General features: G+C 40.5%; 1 protein-coding gene across 3 annotated transcripts in view; it reads right to left on the reverse strand.

Annotated features, from left to right (window-relative positions):
• GLRA1 (glycine receptor, alpha 1) overlaps positions 1-20,918 on the reverse strand; it is a 101,116-nt gene that overhangs the window by 79,656 nt on the left and 542 nt on the right. The window lies entirely within an intron of this gene.

Here is a 20,918-nt window from a genome sequence, read left to right on the forward strand (position 1 = left end):
CTTCAGAAAGTGAACACTTAACTGTAAGTTGGTAGGGTTTAGCTGAAGTGGGTATTTGCATGTAAATACAGAGTTTTAGGGACGCTCCAGGGCTCTAATAATGCTCTCTAAATAGCCTTTGTTGATTCCCCTGAATCCTTTAAGACAGAGTCAGAGCTGCCGCTATGCTCAGCGGGGTGAAACTTCGTTTCACTCAGCAGGTTCCAAAGTCTTGGGCAAGAAGTGAGTAGCAGAGTCATAGAATTATGAGACCTGGTCATCCTGTGCATTAAAAAAGACATTCACTGATCAACTGCTATAAATTAATAAATGTATATTATACCCCTGCAAGACTATCATCTCCATTTTATAGATAAGAAAACTGACTCAGAGATTAACTGAGAATAGCAAAGGCTACTACTACCAATGACCAAATATTTTCTAGGTGCCATCCACAAGTTAAGAACTGTTCCATACAGGCGTTCTAATCTTCCCAACAACTTTATGAAGCATCAAACATTTTCTTTTCTATTTTTCAGATGAGAAAACTGAGACTTGGGGAGATTGACAGACTTAATCAAGGTGAGTTAGTGGCAGAGCTAATACATAAATCTAATCGAGGTGAAATTTTGGCATAAGTTTTGGAGCCGCTGTTCAAATCTGCTAAAACAGCTCACTCAATTCAAATAGGCATGGTTTTAAGTTTCTACTCTTCTGTGGTTTAGTATAACCTTCTAGAAGGAATATTTACTTAGGAGAATTCAGGAAAAGTATCATTGACACCCTGTGGAACTTAATGAGGTGGAAGGAAGAGTGATGGATGACGAAGAAACAAGGCTCTGTGGCCAATGCCCTTTACTCTTTCAGGATAAAGGAGCTCTAGGGTCCTTGCTGAGGTTTTCTTCTCTTCTTGGGATTTCTGTCCTTTTTACCCTGTACCTTCAAGATCCTCCAGCAGGTCACCTCTTTCTAATGCGCAGGGGGACCAAATGGGGTCCTGAGTCCCACTGCCTTCTGCCACTTGTTGCATGTCTCAGAGGCAAACAGAAGCAACCTTGGAAATGCAACAAGCTGTGGATGTGGAGTCAGAGATTCTGGTTTTGCAGAATTCTACCTGTTGCAATTCTTCCTTGTATCATCTTGGGCAAGTCCTTTACTACGTGTAACCTTCGGCTTCCTCATCCATAGTGTGTAGATAGCTCCTGTTCTAACTTTTAAATTACTATTTAAAATAATGTGGAAGAAAGCATAAGAACTTGTTTTCTGGCTGAAACAGGGCATGCTCCAGGGCTAAGCACATGGACTCTGGCATCAAATCCAGGCTCTGGCTTTTACTAGCTGTGTGGCCTTGGGCAAGTTCCTTATTCTGTCTAAATCTTTGTTTCTGCATCTGTAAAATGAGGGTGATAGTAGTTGTTGCTCATAAGGTTGTTGTAAGGAATAAGCATTTTTTTTTACAGTGCTTACTTTGGTGCGTGGCACAGTGTACATGTTCGATACAATTTTTATTGATTCAAAGAGAGTTGGCTGATCTAGGCTTTGTGATGGGGGATGAATATAGGAACTTCTGGAAGCTTTTTGTGCTTTATTTTGGAATCTAGAAGGGCCACCCACTCTGACCCTAGAAGAGTACCACAGCAATCTCAGGTAGTTCTACTATGCTCTTAGTAATTTATCTGTTATGTAGTAAATTAATAGCATTACTTTGGCATTTCAATCAATAGGATTAAGATGATCTGATGGTAACAGAGTAGTAATTGCTGCTGCATATATGGAAACTGTCCAGTGGCAAAAACTATTTTTCACAAGTTGGCTGGTTGCCCTCAGACCAGATTCTTTCAATTCTTAAAAAAAAAAAAATTTCCTCTGATGATTAAAGCAAAAAATGCACATTGGAAAAATACAATGAGGTTCAAGGAAAAAAATGAAAACCCACCTGGGAATCGCATTATCTAGATATCTACTGTTAACATATTGCTAAATTTCTTCCAGGTTTTTTTGTCCTCTACAGATTATAATCAGTGTTGTTTCCTCTTTTTTTTTGACTGAAGATTCTAAATGAGCATTTTCTATTGCTATTAAACCTTTAGAAACACAATTTTAAATGAGTGCATATGCCAGTGTGTGGCTGGCATATGCAGTCATTTAAAATTAGTATTCATTTTGCTCTCCCACAGTTGATAGGCATTTATATTATTTTCAATTTTTAGCTATCATAAATTATGCTGGAAAAACCCCCTTGGTCACAAACCTCTGTTCATGTCCTAGAAGCAAAATTGCTGAGTCAAAGCTAGAAATATTTCTGAGGCAGAAAGGCCATAGCAGAGTAAAGGAGCCCCTCCCAACTCCCCAGGACCAGCAACTTGGCTCTCATTGAAAATTAATTCTTCATAAGGCAGTGTGCTAGGGGCAAGGGCTGAAGGCAATGGTGAGTAAGTAAAAGTTGAAAAGGAGAGAGGTGACTGCTTCCACTTTTTCCCTTTTTTTCCACTGACTCACATTGCCCATGAAATTGTAGACATTGGAACGTGCTGGAGGGGAGAAAGAGCTCTTAGCGACAGATTGTTCAGAAGCCCAACATCGCTTCGTGCTTTGCATTTCCTTTTCTGTTAAATTGCCCTGCATATGTCTTCTGCCTATGTCATATTCATTTTTTTTTTAATCCCTGAAAGTACTTACATTTTGTAAGCATTTCCTAAATGCTCGCAATGGGGGTAGGATAGCATGGTGGACTCAAATCTGATTCTGCCATTTATTAGCTGGTTCTGATTTATTAGCTGTGTGATCATTTAACACTTTCAAATTTGTTTCCTTATCAGTAAAATAAAGGTAATAATAGGGATACTTTCTAGAATTGTTAGGCTAAGCAAGAAAATATGTATCAAGTGAGAATTGCAGTGCCAGGCACAGGGGAACTACTGAGTATGTTAGCAATTATTACAAAGAAAAATAAGGTTCAAATAATCTGCACTAAAATCTTATGCCAACCTAAGTTTAACCTAATAATTCTTAAGAACTTCAGAAAAATCTGAAGACTGAAAGTGTCAGGAATGCAGGAAATACCGGATGTGGGCTGTACTTCACATCTTGGCTAATTTATTATATTCAGTTGTAGGTCCTGCATTTTAAGAGGGACATTAACAGGCTGGAGCAGGTCCAAAAGGGAACAATTGGGCTGGTAAACAAACTTGAAATTGACCTGTAAGGAATAATTAAAGACTCTGTGGGTATTTGGCTCAGAGAAGACTTAGGCAGAAGGGATTGGTCCGTTGGGCTGTTAGGGGAAGAGGGACCCAACTTAATAAAATAATGATTTGAGTATTTTTATTTTCCAGACATCTAGCTTTGCAAATAGTATTATTTTTTCTTCTCCAAAACACTACCCGAGGTACGTATTTGTGTTCCTATTTTACAGATGAAGTAACAGGCACAGAGGCAGAAGTGACTTGACAGTTAATGTGGTTAATAGTTGGAATGGTAGGAATGGAGCCAGATCTTTCTAATTCTATAGTTTGAGTACCTTCTACAGCCCACTGACTTGTTCCAAGTGACCAGGGAAGGCCTGTCAGACTTTTAAAGAGCAAAGTGGCTGCCTGATACATGTGAGGAAAGAATATTTAGACCATTAGAGCCACCCAATAATGAAAGAAGCTGCCTAAGTAGATAATGAGTATGAGTTTCTTGTCACTGCAAGTATTCAAGGAGAGGCTGAACTTCTGCTCAGTAGCATGCTGTAAGGATGACAGCTGAGGAGTGGGCTGGAACTGTGACTTTATTACTTACTTGGATGTTCTTGAAAGTTGCTTAACTTCTCTGAGCCTGTTTCTTCATCTATAAACTGAGAATATGGCCTAATTGTAGAAGACTTACAAAAAAATTATAGATAAATTGTTTAGCCAAGAAGCTGGTATACAGAAGTTGCTCTTTAGATATTAAGTGAAAAATTATCTATAATCTTTCTATTTGTATCTGTGGCTCTCATTTATTTGGTGACACTGCCTACTCACTTCTTCATTGGGAAAAATTTTAGACTTGGAGAGGTCACCTCCTGGGTGAGTATTTTACTTCACTTCTGCAGTGGCAGGTACATGCTAATTTCTGTCCCCTTAGGCAAATGACAGGTTGGACTTTAAAACATGGGCAGTGGAATAAACAAAAGGAAGAATGTTTAGACTGAAATGTTAAGCAATAGAATAGACATTATTGGGGGAAATATTAGAACCACACAGCTAATAAACCGTGTCACCCTGTGGATCAAATATCAGATGGGTTCGAGCAGCCCACTATATGCCCAGCACTGTGCCATGTGCATTAGAGTTCAATCAATTGGAGGCACTGTCTTTGTCTACAAAGGTCACAAGGCCTGGGATGGCTCAGACAGTTGTGAAAAGATTAGCTGATAGGACTGAGTGTTATTCTGTATTATATATTTTGGTTTGGATTGCAGCCCCTGGGCAATTAGGGAAGGGATGCTCAGAGGCAAGAGATGGAGAAGATAACCTTGGAAGGTCTCCTTCTTGCCTGGGATTTTCTCCTTTTGATGATTCCCAGGATTCTTTCTAGCAGGCACAATGCTGTAATGTTGCAGTTGTGGCTCCCTTGGACACATTCACTAGTTGTTTCCCCAGGACTTTCCCAGAGCCTGGGAATATGCTAATAATTGTTGTCCATTATCTGACCTGGAGGAGGAAGAGGTAGATGAGGAAAAGGAGGAAGAGGTGAGGAAGAGGAGGAAGGGCCGCCCTTCTGAGGGCTCTCTCAGCAGCCTTCCTTCCTGGGCTTTGAGAACAAGGCAGCATCCTGCCTCCTCCCAGGTATCTACTCAGTCTCCTGTTCTGTAGACATCAGTCTAGGCTCCTACCAACATCAGCCATGGGTCCCACCAGCAAGAAACATGGAGTTAGTTGCATGAAGAGAAAGCTTTTATTGTTGGAATTCTTGATGTGAGGATCCTTCCTTTTCTTTCAACAAGATAAGCAGATTCCAACTGCTTTGGAAAATGTCTTCCTTTCTCTCTCTTGTTTCCTCCTCCTGTCATCATTCCTCCTTAACCTTTGCTTCTTCCCTCCTACATTCTTTTCCCCTTCTGGTTTCTCTACCTTCTTCCTTTTCCTTCATTTGTTTCTGAATCCTGGGATGATGGAGTTGAGAGCGATCTTAGAAGTCCTCTAGTACAGTGTACTAATTCATTTTACAGATGAGAAGAATGCATTTCCAAGACAGAAAGAGATTCACAGAATGAGTCCTTGGTGGAACCCAGAGTAGACCTGAGTTGAGTGCTCTTCCCTCTTTATTACTCTGCTTATCTCCACATTTCTCTCCCCTTTCTTGTTATTTTTTTTAATTGTTCATTTTATATCTTGCTCAATACTCTTTCTTCTCTTTTGTTTCTTCTTAATCCCATAATGTTAAATGGAAAGAAAATCAGGACTTTGGGTAGAAGAATTGAAAGAGAAGTGTGTTGTCAAGTTTTTCCCATTGTGGCTGTGATTTGGGGTGAGCCCCTCAATTTTCCTCCTCAGCATCTCTATCTACTTTCTCCATCCTACCCTGCCACGTCTTTGGAGGGGTTTGTCCACTGTCTTTCTCCATATGAAGACTTTAAACTTGAATTGCCAAGGTGCCCTAAAGGGGTCCTAGGTTCGTAAGGTCACTGTTTTAGTCCCTTCATCTACAAACTGAGGATGATCATCGTACTTTCCTTACAGGGTTGCTATAAAGATGAAATAGTTAATACATATCAAGTTTTTTGAAAAGTTTCTGGCATATAGTAGGTTCTAAATACATGTTATTCATATTTGCTAGTATTATTAATTATAAATATTATTATTCAGAGGGATTTCTGTCCTTAAGCAGAAGGACTGAGAGTCACAGATGTCATTCTAATAAATAAGGAGAGAAAAGAAAATTATGAACATAGCTCAAATAGAGACTCGGCAAATTACACAAAGGGTGACCTGATCTCAGCTGTGCTCTGCTTCCTGAATGTGTCCACTTTTTAACCAAAGGCACCATCTTTTCTCCAACTATTTGATTTCAAATTGTAGCCCATGTCCATGACTTACCCTGAGAAGAAGCTGTTTGGAACTTAAGAGTAAAGTTAGGCCTTGCTCAGAACTGACCCAGTTTAAGAAGTCCTTCTGATACTTTCCATTTTCTCCCAGATAGTGTTTAAGATGTGACGACAGAGTGCTGTATTCTCCAAACCAAAATCACTTGCATATCATATCACGAGTTTTGCCCAATTTATGTACTGTTATTTAATTTATTTTTAGTTTGATTTTTAGTCTTACATGTTATCAATATCATAATGGAATTGGTAAGTTCTGGTCCCTAGTAACATAAAATAAGAGAACATTATCCTGTACCATTATAGTGTATCTTGTACACTATTAGTGGAACTCTGATTTGATTTTAGGGAAAGTTGTCATGGTGATAAGAGACTTGGAATTCTCAGTTCTTGTCTACGCTGGACATTAATTTACTGTTGACTTTGGACAAGTCCCTTTCCCTCTGGCCACAGTTACTCCCTGGGAACTGAAGGAATTGGGACATACAATTCTTTCCATTTCTAACTTTTTTTTTTTTCTTTTTTTTGTCATGAGTATTTTATGAAATTGCACAGTGAATTGGGTAGGGCTCCAGTCACCCTGATGAGAGTATGTACCATCAATCACGTTGTTCTGAGCGCCTAATTCTATAATATAACTCTAGCCTTCCATTTTCCAGCGACATTTTGCTTCCAGCACAATTAATTCTGTGGGAACAGCAACTTCCATTTGTTCAGAAAATTCTTCTAAATACACCAAATAGTTTCAGCCTCTAGGCTGGTTTTTACTTGGAGAAAACACAATCAGCACGGCACTGGTTTGGGTGACTCCACATGTCTTTCTTTCCTACCTGGTACAGGTTGCCTTTTGTTAAGGTGGGCTCTAACTTTGATTGAATGCCCATGCTCTCTGGAATCCTCTTTTATTAAAAAATATGTTTTCCAGCTTTTCAAAAGTAATATATATTGTTGTAAAACATTCAAGTATTACAGGAATATTTAATGCAGGAAATAAAAGTTCCCCATGGTCTCATTCTCAAGAGATAATAACAACTATAAGCAGTTTTCAGTCCATTTCTATAAATTTTTTCCCCGTAAGAGAACATTAATACATATAAAAAAATAAAAATGGGATCCTGCTATACAGACTGTTTTGCTATTTGCCTTCCCTTCTCTCTCCACTTCTTGTAATCATTCATCCTGTCCATTTTTGACTTTTCTGCATGGAATGAGATTGCCTGCCCATGATACTAACTGGCTGTGTGACTTTGAATGAATCATTTTTCCCCTCAGGGTTTCAGTTTCCTCAACTAGAAGAAGAAACAGTCCTCTCCAACCTGCCCATCTCCTATTACATAAGGCTTAAGGGAGATAACAGAGATGTATGAAAGTGTAGGTGTCCTGAGGGTGGATTTGGTAGTAGACTGTTCTCTGTCACCCTCTCCTGCTTTATTGGGTTTAGAGCACTTACTAGGTCCTGCAATTCTATAGTTTCCCAATTTGTCTATTTGTTTGTACCCCCCACTAGTTATTTGTTTGTACCCCCCACTAGAAGTTAAGGTGTGTTAGAGCAGGGACCATGACTCTTCTGTTGCTCAATGTATCTATCCCCAGAACTTAGAGCAACTCCTGGTTATCGTAGGAATTAATAAATATTTTTTGGATAATGAACAAATTATCCTCCCTCAGCTGGGCTTCTAATTGATAGAAAGCCCATTGGGAGAGAATAGGGTAGAGCAGGAATGGGACGAGCCAACTTAACAGGGTGGATGCCTGGCCTATCCAGTGGCCTTGAGCTTAACATCATTCAGCTTGACTATTCTGCAAACCTTTTTCCTTTGTTTGCTTCACTCTCCTGATACTCTTTTTTTTTTTTTTTGAGACGGAGTCTTTTGCTCTGTCGCCTGGGCTGGAGTGCAGTGGCCGGATCTCAGCTCACAAGCTCCGCCTCCCGGGTTCACGTCATTCTCCTGCCTCAGCCTCCCGAGTAGCTGGGACTACAGGCGCCTGCCACCTCGCCCGGCTAGTGTTTTGTATTTTTAGTAGAGACGGGGTTTCACCGTGTTAGCCAGGATGGTCTCGATCTCCTGACCTCGTGATCTGCCCGTCTCGGCCTCCCAAAGTGCTGGGATTACAGGCTTGAGCCACCGCGCCCGGCCTCTCCTGATACTCTTTGCCTACCTGGTAAATTAGTCATTCTTTATGGCCCAGTTTAATTATCCTGAGTCCTGTGAAATGTCTTCAATTTATACTGTCTCCCACCTCCAGACAGAGTTAACCAGGCTCTTTCGTATGCTCCCACAACACTTTGCACCTATCTTACTTTAATTATAGTAATAGTGGTTTTCCTGCTTTGTACAGTTGCTGTGTGCCATATGCAATGCCAACTATCTATATGCCTTCTCCCTTTTCATATGTATGATAATCTGTCTGGAAGAGGTAATTATATTCCCATTTAACAGATGAGGAAAACTGAGACTTAGCAATTTTAAAAATAATCTTGCTCCAAGGCATACACATAGCAAGTAGTATAACTAGGATTTTGGAATATGTATGATTGATTCCCAGGCTAGAGTTTTTAACTGCTGGGACTTCAGTATGCCAACTTAATTTAAGAATTAGGTAATGACAACTGGAATGACCCATAGTCTTTACATAGTTCCATCTCATTTTAGGCATGGAAAAGCTGAGACTAGTTACAAAGTTAGAGCAGAATTTGCAGCGGAAGGAAAATCTTGCTGTAATATCTAGGCTGTCCAATTTTGGGCAGCATGAGGCATTACATTTTTTACTGGGCCGTATCACCTCCTTTTTTCAGTAGGCATAGCTTTTTACATTCCAAGACATATTCAATACATTTATTCAAGGCACCCTCTCTCTAGGCATGATGCAGTCTTTTACTTGGCTCCTGTGAAGACTGTTTTTCTTTTCTTTATTCCTACTAGATGTTTTAGGTCACATTGAGGAAACTACCTTTAACTGAGGTAAGTCCATACTTCCTTCATATTTAAAATTATTTTAGAAAGTTTTCCTTGTCTGATGGAAGGGGCTTCTCCACAGGACTTGGTGATGGTGAAGAGCAACCTTGTTTATAATGGCTCAGATGTTTTGAGAGGCCCAGAGTTTGGACACGCCCTGTCAGAGAGCAAGGGTAAGGCTGAGCAAGCAACTCACTGCAACAGCTACGGAGCCAGAGCCGTGCCGCCATATCTAGCTCGCACTCTTACTGTGACTCATTTCTTGGAGCAGAAAGGGGTCATGGTGAGATACAGCAGTGCTCTAGGGTTGGTTATTTGGAATCTTTCAGGTCCCGGGCTTCTGCAGAGCCAATAGAAGGAGGATGGGAAGAGACACGTGGGGAGAAAGCATTTTGATTTAACAAACACTGAGTGTCTGATATACATGAACCCCTGGGATGACATTATCTATGAGGGGGTAGTGGAGTTAGCCGAAAACTCTGGAAAGCACCAGGGGATGTTTCCCTTTTCTTCTTGTTTGCTTTTCACATGCATCAAGAAATTCATTAAGCGCTAATCTTTGAGGGGCTTACAATCCAACAGGAAAGCTAGAAGGGCACCCAAATGTATGTAAGGTCACTTTAAACAAACTGAGTGCTAAGGATAATGCTAATATTTCCAAGAGGATTTAGGAAGGAGAGTCCGTGCCCAGTTGGGGCTAGGCATAGAGGCAATCCAGGGACAATTCATGGAGGAAATGACACCAGACATGGGTCTTAAGGCATGGATAGCATCTCAGAGAGGAGAGGAAATTACCATTTGTTAAGGGATTGTGCTCTGATGGGAAAATGTGTTTGAAGTGGGACTTCGTGTATCTGTCAGTGAAGTTGTTATTCTCAGTTTTTAAGATGAGGAACTTGAGGCTCAGGAAGATTGAGCAAACTGCCAAGACTATACAGCAAGGAAGTAACATAGGCAGGATTCAAAATCAGGTGAGTTTGAACCTAGAGCTGGTTGGTGTGTCTTTTAAGGCAGAGTGAGGGGGGAGCTTTACCAGATTTATGGAGAGTATAGGGTACAACATGAGTTACAATACAGAGGTGAGACTTATGGATGTGCTGCTTATGAACAATGAGAAATCCATTTTGGGTTGGAATTCAGTTTGTGTGAAATAAAGGAGTTGGAAATAGCAGTGGGTGCTGTGTGCGGCAAGCTGAGAGTTTCATATTATATTAAAACCTGGCATTTTCAAGAGAAGGGCAGCACAACTGCAAAAATGCATGAGGTAGATCCATATGCACACTGACAAAGTATTCCTGAGTGATAAAAGAGAAGTTGCCAAACATGGTGTTTAGAATAATCCCATTTTTTTGTAAAACAGAAGCAGCTTACTACAGTAGCACAGCAGCTAAGGGAGGTCTGAAGCCACATTTCCTGGATTCCAATCCCACACTGACACTTCCAAGCTGGGTGATCCTAGGAAAATGATTTAACCTCATCTGTACAATGAAATGAATAATAGTATATGATTTATAGGATTGTTCTGTAGGTTGCATGGGTTAAGTTCTATCCAGCTCTTAGAAAGGTGTCAGGCACATAGGAAGCACTCATGTTTTTGTTATTATTATGTTATTAAAACCATTTAGGAGGATGAATATCAAGCTGTTAAGTGATTTATCCTAGGAAGTAAGATTTACGTGTATTTTAGTTTCAAACGTATCTCCTTATGCTGTTTAATATTTTACAACAAATACATTTTATAGTGTAAAAAACAAAATAAAGGAAAACAAAATGACAAACCAGCAGGTCTATTTTAAGAGTTGATATTAGGAGACTTTATTTCTACTGTATTCTTTTTCTCTAGTAGCAATAGGGCTGGTAGGGACACATTAGAAAATGTCTCTGGTGTCACCCAGAGAGCTATTGAAAACAGATGTCTGAGACTGCATTGCCTGGGTTTCCCACAAGCCATGTCAGGAGTGATGCCGATGGCTATTACGGAGGGCTGGCCCTTTCTGCTCCCCCTGGCTCGTCAGGGCTGGATATGGTTTTCTGGCTTAGAGACGTTATGAAAAGCCTGCTTTGAAGGTCTGCTTTGGGAGTGATAAATCTGGGGCATGTGGTAAGACCTTTAGTGCATGAGGTTGAGCACATACAGAAGATAAGGGAAACTGGGAAAGTCCTCTCTGTCTGGGGGTTAGAGAACACAGCTAAAAATGTCTTTGGTCTGAGTAAAAGGGACCAAGATTTAAAAAAATTCTGTTCCTGGGCCAGAGACTATGCTGCCCTTCTTCTTGACCTCCTGACTCAGTCAGAAATTCTCCCCTACCATCCTGGCTAGCTTTCTCAATGAAATGATCTTGGTCACAAGGCAGGTGAGCCAAAGGAGAAGGGACCTTCGGTGGCTGACCATCTCTACCCCTTGACAGAGCTCTAACCACACAACTTATGATGGGGGTGGGAGCTGGTGCAATATCTCTTGTATGTCAAGGATAGAGATTGAAAGCTTGTATCTACTTACAGATGCATGTTAATAACTTTTTAACTATCCAGAACCACCTGCAAGAGATTAGCTCTTGATTTTCTAGAGAGGCAAATTCATATCTTTCATCTCTCTCATCCAGTCTAGTCTCCTCCTTCCTCCTCCCTGGTTCTTTCTTAGAGTGATAGTGGCAGGGTAATGGTGAAAGGAGTGTTTTCTACAGTCACGCTCAATTTTGAATCCTAGCTCTGCCTTTTACTAGTTATCTTACCTTTGGCAAGTTACATAACTTGTTTATGTATCAGTCTTGTCTCCTGTAAAATGGGAATAGAATAGTACTTTTTATAATAGAATGTAATAGTATTTTTTGAGAATTATGAGATGGGGTATATGATGTTATTAACTTAGTCTCTAGCATTCAATAAACACTCAGTAAATGCTAATGATTATTTTTAATGAGTTATTGCAGTTGGGGCTGAGATGGGGCATCATGAGGGAAGGCAGAAGGGAAGGCTCAGGAAGAAAGGAATATCTGTTTGCAGTTGTCTGTTAACGTATAAGGTGCATTTTCTCTGTACTCCAGCAATTTCATTCCTAGTTCTTATTATGTACTTGGAGAAATACCACATGTGTTCATAAAGTTGTAGGTACACTGTAATTATTGCAGCACTGATTGCAGTGGGAAAATTAGAAAAAGTATAAGTGTGCATCAATAAGGGATGGCTAGAAAACAACGGGACATCCATAACTTAAATGCTCTGCGGTGGTTAAAAGAATGAAGTAGAACTGTATGCTTCAACAGGTAAGGCTTCCCAAGACATGTTAATATGTGAACAAAACAAACTGCAAATTATATAGAAAATATGATTCTGTGAAATGATTGTATATTTAAATGGTTATATACATGTGTGTACATAATGTATATATAATATATATGAATAAAAAATTATCAAAAAGGATAACAGTTGAAAGGGACCTAGAGGTCATTATCAAAGGGGACCTCAGGCTTTGGTGTAGTATTATAATTTGTTAAAAAGGTAATGTATGCATACATTGTACAATTAAACATGATCAAGGACAGAGAAATAAATGCCTATCTATCCAAGAGTAGGAAGAATAAGGCTCTGTCAAACCAAAGGCCAATGAAAAATTTCCAGCTCTTTTTTTCTAGGCTTCTTTCCACCGCTGTTATCCACTGGTAGATGGAGAGGGTTATTAGATTGACAGCTGTGCCAGCTCAAAGGGGCTGCATAAATGTATCTCTGTCTATCTGTCTATCTCTGTATATCGATATGGTGAGTGAGGTGCAAGGAGATATGTGTTTGAATCCTGGTTTTACTCTGAGAATCACAGCGTGGTTACCTGCTGTTACCAAAAGGCAAACCACCTGTTTTCTTTAAGCCTCAGTTTTCTCAGCTCTAAAATGGGGATACTAACCATAGTCCTGTATCTAATTTTTAAGGTGAATGGGCAGCTTATATGAGATCATGGATATAAAACATGCTATAACCTGTGAAGTGCTTTTTATAAGACAGTACTGCAAATCTGCCTGGCAGCCAGGGTTGCAGCAGCCTTGCCGCATTCCTCTGGAGCTGGCAAATGTTGCAGAACTGAGCACACAGCAATAAACACGCAGCTCTCAAAAGGCTGAAGATCATAGTGGTTACTCTATTTGGTATATAAAATATTAACATGATTTGCAGAAAGGCTGACAGGTTAAAGGGATAGAGAAAAATGAAGATCATGGTCCTGAGGTCAGACAGGTGGTGGAATGTGGCAGTGGTCTCTGAACATCTGGGAGTCCTAAGCAAGCCTCTAGCTATGCAAAGTTGAGAGTACAGCATACACAGGAAGACTGGTAAGTGAGATCATCTTTGGAGAAAGAAACCACATACCCTCTCCTTCTGAGCATCTTGATTCACCTCCTTTATCAATCCTGACAGACTCTCATTGCTGTGTCCCAGGGCCAGGATTTAAAACTCATTGCCCGGGTGCTCTTTCTCTTTATCTAGTGTCATAAAGAGTTCCCAGCGGTGTGAATGAGAGCTTTTGGTGCACCAGGACTTCAGAGACCAGGCCACCAGTTTGGGGATAGGGATAGCTCCCTGAGAAACCCTCTGGAAGGGTGAATGTGTTTATGAGAAAGGACAGAGTGTGTGAGGACTGAAGGAAAGAAAGTGCGGTGGCAGAGGTAGGGTGTATGGACTCTATAGATGACATGTAGGGGAGTAAGTTTGGAGATTACGTATGGCTTTGGGAGCTCTGTTACTCACTCTATAAACTTGAGGCAGTTATTTATCCCCTCCACATCTGCAAAATAAAAGGGTTGATCTATGTCGGGGTTCTCCATCAGAATGATCTAGAGCCTTGCTGTGCAAACCTTTGATCCAAGGAAGCAGCAGCATCAATCTTCTGGACGCTTTAGAAATGCAGACACTCAGGCCTACCCCAGAACTCCTGAGCCAGAATCTGCATCTTAGGAGATCCTCAGGTGATCCTGGACACTGAAGTTTGAAAAGCACTGAATTAGAGACTCTTGTTGACATTATGGGTTTCTGGGTCCGCATTCTGAGAGATTCTGTTTCAGTAGTTTGATTTTGAGAAGCTGTATTTTATTTAATTTAATTTTTAAAACCACCTTATTGAGGTGTGATTGACATAAAAAAGCTGTGCATATTTAGGACTTGGTGAGTTTAGAGACAAGTATATGCTCATGAAACCATCACCATAATCTATGCCATAAACCTATCCATCACCCCCAAAGGTTTCTTCTTGCTCTTTTATATATTTATGATTATTATTGTTGTTATTTGCAGTAAGAATACTTACTATAAGATCTGTCCTCTGAACAAATGTTTGAGAATCTGTCTTTTTGACAAGCACCTCACAGCTAACTTTGACAGCCATTGAATTCTAAAGCTAAGAGTCCTTCCTACACCAAGATTCCATAATTCTGCTGATACTCAAGACACTCTGAAGGAAAACATGATTCTCTGAGGGTGAACAGTTGGAAGACCTGGGAATGTACTTGTGAGAAAGGAGGCAGAGGCTTGTTCTCTATGTGCCTGTGGGTTGCCCAGAATATGAGGCAAGAGAGCATGCTGCCCAGAGCTGCTGCCCATTTCACGGCTGGGATTAATGATTGTCGGCAGCTCCGTTAAGACGGTAAACTAATTTAGCAATGGACACTGAAAACCAGCCCAATTCAAAGGCAGAGAGTGGTAATCTAATTGCACTGAATTAGCCTCAGGAGGCTTGGACAATATCCACTTCAGAAAACCACAAAGGGATCCTTTGAAAGGAGTTTCAAAAGCTGTGGTGCCTCAGTACTCCTCATAAGAGCTTGCATTACAAAACATAGGCACTGTGTGGATAAGCCCCTCTCCCCAGCATCTCTGGGCATTGTTCCCTTCTAATGTGCTTTCTGAATGAATTTGCTGGCTGGCTGTATGGCGTTTTCATTTTGTGTGTTAGGCTTTACAGGGAGTTGGTTCAGGGAGACAGCTGGAGTTCAAGGCTGAGAGGCCATCAGTCCTGTGAACACCATTGATGCCTATGGCCTTGTCCATTGGCAACTGCACTTTCTGGTAGTTTTTTTCTGGCTTATTCTGAGGCTCTTCTCATTTCTTAAAACCAGGCTTTTACATAACCAAGGTGATTTCTTTTCAATAATTCTTTGTTGTGTGGTGTTTGTATGTTCTTTGTCCAATTTATTAATTATCCAATCCAGTTTTAAAGAGAAACATATCCCCGTTAGTGGGTATTCATGTCATGATTCGAAGAGCTTACAAAGATTAGATGGCAATTTGGGAATCAGGAAAGGAGGGAATATAGAATTGCGAAGGATTGTCTCTGACTTGCATTTCATTCACTCTTCTGCAGCAAATTACAAATCTCAATTTGCAAAAGAAGCTTGAATTCCTTCTATGTCTTTCCTGGGAGGTGGACGTCCAGGCTCTCCTTGCACACTTCCACTGACAGATACCATCACTACCACTGAGGCAGCCCACAGTACCATTTGAAAGAGCTACCAGAAAGTTCTGATTTATATTTAGTCCGAATTTGTATGTGTGCTTTCAAAAAAAATCTATGAGTTTACTCTGATTTTTCTCTTGGAGCTACATAGAATAAATCAAACCTAATGTTTCCCAATATGGGGTCCCTGGGTATATAGGAGATTCGTGAAAGAGTAATGAGGACTCAGAGTGCATTTTAAACATTTCAAAGGCTCTAACAAATTGCATATTTACTTCTGACAAGGCTCTCTGGATTAACTAAAAATAATCACAGATCTTTACTTTTGTTTTTTCTTAGGTCAACTCAGTGTGGTGACATTGCTTATCCCATGGTATTTAGTATTTCTGGCAGTTACATATGCCTTTGATTAATAAAGATGGGAAAAATATGTTAATGATGAATGGTATCTGGTAAACAAATTTTTTTTGAAAAAACAAAAACAAAAACAAAAAACATAGGCTTTGTGAGGGGAAAAAGAGCCAAACAGAATCATTGATAAAAAGTACAGAAATGTTTGGTCTCTCTTTCTCACACCATTTTTCAGATCTCTGAGTACAGTGATCAGGCCTCATGTTTCCTCATCACAATAAACATTTCCCGCAGAAACTGACATATATATAGGATCTGTCAATAATTGTGTCTGGGTCAGGATAATTCTCCAAAAAGTGAATTGCTTAGTGAGGTCCTCAGTTCTTTCAGATCTTTGAGCCTGACTGCACCTTGATGTGGCTATTTCTTATAAGAGCTGAAATATACTGCAATAGCTGTAACAAAAGCTGTGCTATCATGGAAGAGATCGGGAGAAGGTATCCTAAACTGGCACAGCTAAAAGTGATTTTAGAACGCGATTGGCCGAATCTCTTCATTTTACAGCTGAGGAAACTGAGAGCCAGAAAGGTCTTAGAACCCTCTCAAGGTCATGCCACTAGCTAAATTCTGGATCCTAGGTCTCCTTCCCTTTAGGCCAAAGCCTCTTTGTTTAACGCAAACCTGCAGAATAGTTTCAAGATGGCCAGACAGGGAGACAGCGCCATCCATCTTAAAAATCATGCTGGCTTCTGCCAGCTGATGAAGGAAATAAAGTTAATGACGCCCACATAAATGTGATGCTGTCTCAGGATGCACGCACAGGCTGCCTGGAGGGGAGCTCTGTGGGTCCTCTGAAGAAGGAAAAAATGATTTTAATGTACCTTTAAAGGGAGCAGTGTCTTCCCTTTCTGCAAGGACAGGGACTGTGGCATCTGTCCCTGCAGAGTGCTTAGTTTTAGACTGGACACATAAGCACATGATAAACAAGTTCCTAGTGAAGAAATGAAGGCAGCGTCACCACTGGTCAATTCATCCTGAACCTTTGTGGGTATGGACCCCTGCCTTTGATAAATATCTTATCAGGGGTTGGAGAGAGCGTAGAAGTGTCAGATTTAGTCATTTGAGTTGATTGGTAAGAAAATTGAGTCCCCATTAGAGGAAGAGACTTGTTATGCCCATGCTATAGGATGGAAGCAGAGCTGACTCTAGAAGCAGGAGTTCTCAATTTATAGCCCAACTTCTCTTTCACTGCACCATGGACATGGCTGTAACCTCTTTCGTAAGGCAATCTAAAGAAAACAATTTCCTAAATATCCTCTGCTTAGGTCATTACCAGTTTGGCGAATATGCAGAAGTCATGTGCTGATTCATAACTCCATTTACCAGCCTAGGGTCCCTGTCCCACCTGTCCTTCAGGAGCAAAATCACAACATTTTCTTTTCCATTTTTTAAGGTTCCTAAACCCAAAAAGGGAGTAGACTAATTGGCAATTTGATGCTAATACAGACTTGCCCAAGGGACTTCATTCCTTGGGGAAAAGTCCTTGGGCCATGTCAGAAACTCCTAGACACGTTCTGCAGTGCCAAAATGCAGCAGGTAAGATTCAAGGTAGAGTACAGCTCTCTTTCCAGAGGGGAAAAATCAAGACAGTCATCTGCCCTTCTTGACAAGCCTGGAGATGGAGAAGCCACAGGGGCCACCTCAAGGAAAAACCCATTCACCTTTCAACTGGGTAGGTTTTTTCTTTAGGACTGAGATATGAAACAATGTATTTGTCATTTCCTTTTGATCCTAATGTGGATAGAAACATTTTCCCTTCAAGGTTTTGATGACCTTTGTTAGCAGCTGAGTGGCATATTCAGTACAAAATCCAGTGCAAGGAAGCACCTACTGGGATGGAAGAGGGAAGTAGCACATTAAAGAAGAGTTGCTCATCTTTTGGGAAAAACCACCCAGGGATTAGATCTGGTTCATCTCCCTGCCTTTATTCTCTTCTCAAGCACATGCTAGATCCCTTTTTATTTCATCAGGGTGCTTTGTGTATTTCATGAGGGGCATTTTCTCAAGCAAACTAGACTTTCCTCCTCATCATAATTAGTACATTGGAGCAGCTGATTAAAAATTTGGTCATTCTGTACTGTGGTTTGAAACCTTGGACAATTTTGTCTCCCCTCTGCCCAGGATATATATTTGGCAATGTCTGGAGACATTTTTTGATGGTCATGACTCAGGGAGGTAGTGCTACTAGCAGCAGGGATGCTGCTAAACATCCCACAATGCCCAGGACAACTTCCATAACAAATAATTATCCAGTTCAAAGTACCAGTAGTGCAGAGCTTGAGAAACATGGGTCTGTTTGAGTTGCTCAGAAGGCAAGAGAATTTTGGGGCCATACTGGGCCTGTCCCAGCCATAAGCCTCTGTAAGGGCTCTGGGGATCAAAGCCAAGTTCCTTTGGGCTTGAAAGGGCGTTTGAAAGAAACGTGCTTCTACCATTAAAAAAATTTGCCTATTATTTTTGACCAGTCTGGTTATATGGCCCCATTCTCAATTGAAAATAAGGGAAAACATTTAGGTTATTGACTCTCAGAATGCCAATTATGGAATTTTAGAATCATAGGTTTTAAAAATATCAGATCAGGAACTATAGCCAAATCGCCCTATCTTACTTATGAAGACACAGTTGATGAGCATGCAATGTTTTTTGTCTTCCAGGACCCCATGTCTCCCTTTCTAAGACCTTAGTTCCTCCTCTGTGTTGGTACCATATGGGATTTCTGCCTCACTCACTTGATTTTTGTTTTTGTTTCTTTTGTTTTGCTGTTGTTATTGCCATTTCACTGATTATGTGCTGATGCAGCATGTCTATTATTGAGAGCCTTTCCTAGCCCCCGATTTCCCCAACAAGGTGAGCAGCTGGCATCACTTATTCTAAGGAGTACCTGAGAGCCTGAGATGATTGGACTGGCCATTCCAACACACCACCCATCCCCTGGGGAAAAAGGGGTTATTCAAATGGAACCTGCTAGAGAACTGCCAGCCTCCATTTACCCCCACATACATTCTAGTAAGTCCTCACATTATAATGCCTCTGTATTTTCACTGGGAATTTTAAAAATGAGTGAGTTAGAAATGAAAATACCAATTGAACAAATACAAGCTACTCACTTTACTTCCTCGTGACCTTTTTAAAATCTCTCTGAAAAATTGCTGAATTTCCTGAGTTCAATTATTATCTGTAATATGTTTCAAAAATCAACATTTACTCCTCTATTGAAGTAGCCATTCCTATATTTTGAAAGTGCAGTGGTGCCACCCACCTTTCCAGCTCTCCACAGTTATAACTCTTCTTTCCTTATAAACACATGGAATTATATTCCACATCCATTGTAGCTCATGTGTGCATTCACACACGTAGGGGGAAGAGATGTAGAATGATGTTTTCTGATAGGCCACCACCAGCTTAGTTGAAGAATTAACACAGTGGATTCATAACCTTATCAAAATGACTACAATGCAGACCTTTTAGACTGAGTCTCGCTTTTGTGAAAGACAATGTCTGGGAGAGGAAAATCAAGCACTGTATACTGTTCATCAAGAAAAAAAGAGAGTGTGTGTGGGGAGAAAGATGTGCTTGGTTCTATTAATTTGCTCTTTAATCTCTCTGGTTCAGTTCTGTCTCCTGTAAACCAAACAGAGAATCAATTTGCATACAAATGTTACAAAGTACCCAACCTCCATACATTTTATAGTTCTATTAAATAGGCAGGGGAGAAAGGATCTGATATTACTAATAGAATACTTCCTGCCCTTTCCCTCATAAAGTAGCCACATTTTGATACATTTCATAAGGCCCTGGATTGTTGTACTTTTTCATTCTATCTGACTCTCTGACTATTTGCATTCTGATTTGTGGTCAGGACTCTGTGGCCTACAAAATAATTATTTGAAGTGGAGATTAGAAGCTTTAGCACTGGGTATCTCAGAGAAGGGGGCATGCCTTTTCTTCATCTCAAGAGAAAGACATGAAAAGAGGCTGAAATACAGAAACTTACTATTTAAGGGGAGGTGTCATTCATTTAATAAACTAGCCAAGAGATTAGTCAAACCAGCAATTCCTATGAAGTGTAATAAAACAAAAATTATTTGCTGTTTTATGTTGGGAGAGGATAATATTTGGTGACCACTTGTTTTTAAAAACAAGTTGGAATGGGTTTTTCAAATGACTGTTAATCCAATGCCACAGTAAAATATGAGAGGCAGGCATCTAAAATGAGGAAGATTAATGATCCCTGCATGTCATGGAAGAAGAATAATTTTTTTCAATTAATATAAGTAGAATTTATCATAGCCATCTCTGAAGATGGTATGATTCTCCCACTTACAAAAGGACTGTCTGTTTCAATCCTTCTTGAAGAGGTGATTTTTCACTTTTCATTTCTACTAACGTAAGAATGCCAAGCCTTCAGGCAGAAAATTTTAACCTGAGAGACAGTGGATGGGAGAACTCAGCTGTTGAGTCAAATATAAGCATAAATTTAAAAACAAAACAAATGAGGACTGCTCATGAGTTCAGCATCTTCAGCTAACAGAGTTTGGAAAGGTGGGTTGGGGAAAGAGGCAGTCAAAGTTTCAAAAAGGAAATGTTTCCCAGTATGTTCCTGAATAGATCCACTCTGCACCCAAGTTCAGGGCTTTACACACTGAGGTTATAATACTATTGTTTCCAAGCACTCAGCCTTAGTAACCTCCCTCCCTCCTCACAGAAAAAGAAAACAACAGCAAAAAAGGAGAGAAAATGAAATGCTCTGTGTCCAGCGAGTTTGAGTGCAACCTTCCCCGTCACCGCTAGTTGTCACTTGGCTCCCAGACGGGAAAGCTGAGGTTTTCGGCACTGCGGTTAGGGAGAATGCAGTCCTAATTAAACTGAGTAACTCCTAAAGCTTCCCCTTAAAGTCCTCAGCCGAGTGAAAGCCAACATGCAGTGGGGCTGGGGACCAATGGTGGGGGGTGTAGCAGACAGAAGGACAAACAAACCGTAAGAAACAGGCAAACAGCTGCCAGAACAGCGACTGTCTCAGATCTCCACGCACAAGCCAGACACGCTGCGGGCGGGGGTGGGGGGA

Source organism: Colobus angolensis, unplaced genomic scaffold (assembly GCF_000951035.1).
Source record: "Colobus angolensis palliatus isolate OR3802 unplaced genomic scaffold, Cang.pa_1.0 Scaffold90, whole genome shotgun sequence".
Lineage (NCBI taxonomy): Eukaryota > Metazoa > Chordata > Mammalia > Primates > Cercopithecidae > Colobus > Colobus angolensis.